This window comes from Mustelus asterias, chromosome 1 (genome assembly GCF_964213995.1).
Source record: "Mustelus asterias chromosome 1, sMusAst1.hap1.1, whole genome shotgun sequence".
Classification (NCBI taxonomy): Eukaryota; Metazoa; Chordata; class Chondrichthyes; order Carcharhiniformes; family Triakidae; genus Mustelus; species Mustelus asterias.
Window position 1 is genome coordinate 121,405,078 of NC_135801.1, and position 2,844 is coordinate 121,407,921.

The 2,844-nt window shown below is 42.1% G+C and overlaps 1 non-coding gene across 1 annotated transcript; it reads left to right on the plus strand.

The window, feature by feature from the left end:
• Nucleotides 1-2,730: 2,730 nt before the first annotated feature.
• trnal-caa (transfer RNA leucine (anticodon CAA)) lies at nucleotides 2,731-2,844 on the plus strand. The gene is made up of 2 exons: nucleotides 2,731-2,768; nucleotides 2,799-2,844. It is a non-coding gene; the product is annotated as a tRNA-Leu (tRNA).

Here is a 2,844-nt window from a genome sequence, read left to right on the forward strand (position 1 = left end):
GGGGGCGGGGGAGGAGGTGGCAGGGGGTCTCCCAGCGCATTGTGAGATCAAGGCACCCCTTCAAAATAGCGCCTGATCACTTTCCAGCTGGGCTCTGTGTTTACCCACTACCTCCTCCCAGAACTGGCACACAACTCAACACTCCCAAAAAAACGACTGTGAGGTGACTGTGGTGCCGATTTCACCAGTTTTCTTGCCGTTATGGCACTTAGCCATATTTTTTGGGAAAGTCGTAGCTGGTATGTTAGTTTCTTTACATTGTGATTGGTACAATAAAAGTAGTCTTACTATAATTACACAGGGCATTGGATAAGGGTACACTGGACACACAGTTTTGATTTCCTTACTCAAGGGATGACATAATTGTCCTGGAAGTGCAATGATAGTTTTCTCGGCTGACTCTTGCGATTACGGCTGATAGCAGAAATTGAGTAGATTAGGCTAATATTGCCTGAAATTTAGAAGAATGAGGTGATCTAATTGAAAGATATAAAATTCTTATGCAGATTGTCAGGGTAGATGCTGAGAAATATTTCCCCTGGCTGGGGAATCCAGTAAGAAGTCTCACGACACCAGGTTAAAGTCCAACAGGTTTATTTGGTAGCAAAAGCCACTAGCTACCAAATAAACCTGTTGGACTTTAACCTGGTGTCGTGAGACTTCTTACTGTGTTTACCCCAGTCCAATGCCGGCATCTCCACAACATGGGGAATCCAGAACACAGAGTCACAGTCTCAGAATAAAACAGTGAAAAAATGTCTTCATTCCAAAGGTTATGAATTTTTGGAATTCTCTATAAACATGTAACTATCCCCAAAAACAATTACTTCTATTGAAGCTGTGCTGTATTTTATAATGGTTCATCATAGCCATTATGATGGTACTGCGATGGGGCAGCACAGTGGTTAGCACTGCTGCCTCACAGCACTAGGGATCCAGGTTCAATTCCTGGCTTGGGTCACTGTCTGTACAGAGTCTGTACATTGTCTATGTGGGTTTCCTTCCACAGTCTGAAAGGTGTGAATTGGCCATGCTTTTTAAAAAAATTCTCTCTCTGTGTAGGTACCTGAACAGACTTCATTGCAGTGTTAATGTAAGCCTACTTGTGACACTAATAAATAAACTAAGCATAACATTTTTGCTTTTGTACTCTATGCCTCTTTACAAACCTCTGAATCCCTTCGGCCTCTTGAGCTGCTTTCTAACCCGTCACTGTTGCCTTCAATAATTTGTGCATGATACCTCAAGATCTTGCACTCACTTCAAAATTACATCCTTCTTTTATATTTTCTTTCCTTATCCTTCTTACTGGAATGTATCACTTTATACGTATCTGCATTAAGTTTCATCTGCCGTATGACTGTCCAGCACACCTTGAAGTTATTTCCAATTCTGCATCATCTGCAAATAGTGATATTTACTATACCCATAATCTATATACCTTATTTTAATTTACTGAAAGTTCAGAACCCTTTACTGGTACTCCTATTTAATTAACTTTATACCTTATATGATTAACCAATTGAACACATTGAGTTTATGCGCTAAATTATTTAATCACTCTAGATTTTTACCCTAATCAGTTGGCCTGGTCTATTATAGATGTGGAGATGCCAGCGTTGGACTGGGGTAAGCACAGTAAGAAGTCTCACTGGTGTTGTGAGACTTCTTACTGTGCTTATATTATAGTAAGAAGTCTCACAACACCAGGTTAAAGTCCAACAGGTTTATTTGGCAGCACTAGCTTTCGGAGCCTCAAGCTCCTTCTTCAGGTGAGTGAGGACTTGTGTTCACAAACACAATTATAGATCAGTAAATGTAATTTACGAGTATACTCACGCCACGCAAAGCAGTTGTTTTTCCTGTCTGTTCAGACTCAGTCTGATCACTCCTCTCCCAGCTCTCTATCTATACATCTGGACCCATGTTTTGTTTCTTTTCCTTGTCCCTTTATCATCACCCCCATTGCTTTCCACCATCATCCCTTTTCTCCCTTAATCTCTTCTGCTCTTCCTGAGTTCTTCATCCCCTTATAGCTGCTTAAAACGTGTTGAAATCTCTAATATTCTGATGAAACATTAACTCTATTCCGCTCCAAAGTTATTGTTGAATATTTCCAGCATTTTCTGCATTGATTTCAGATTTGCACCATTTTGTTTTGCTTTCGTTCAGTCACGAAGTTCAGTAACTGCATCAATTTAGGTAAACGCCGACGTCTATTAAATAAAATATCATTCAAAAAAGTAAATCAGAGAGAAAAATGGTTTGTCTGCAATTGGTAACAAAAATGGGTTTGTTCACTAACTGAAACACATCCTGCAACCTCCTCAATGAGCATGCGTAGCATGTGCATACCCACACAACATGGCGGCGCACCGCTTAGAAACTGCCACACTCAACATGGCGGATCACTGAGCACCGCTTAGAAACTGCCTCACTCAACATGGCGGATCACAGTGCACCGCTTAGAAACTGCCTCACTCAACATGGTGGCTCTACGGTGCCTCCTTCACTGAGCATGCGTACTGCAGGAACACAAAAGGCAAAGGCGATCGGATGGGAATAATTAGAAGCAGAATCAGCGAGATAAATAAAAATAAAATATTCAGGCCGCAGAGAACTTCTGTGTTCGATCTCAGTGAGTCAGAGAAACAACGTTTCACAACAACCAATGGCGGATTCAAACTCGGCTCAGGGATTTAAAGCTCGCTGCCGCCCCTATTGTCACTTGTCAGGATGGCCGAGTGGTCTAAGGCGCCAGACTCAAGGATTCAGTCCTTCCCATTGCGGGCCGGGTGTTCTGGTCTCCGACTGGAGGCGTGGGTTCGAATCCCACTTCTGACA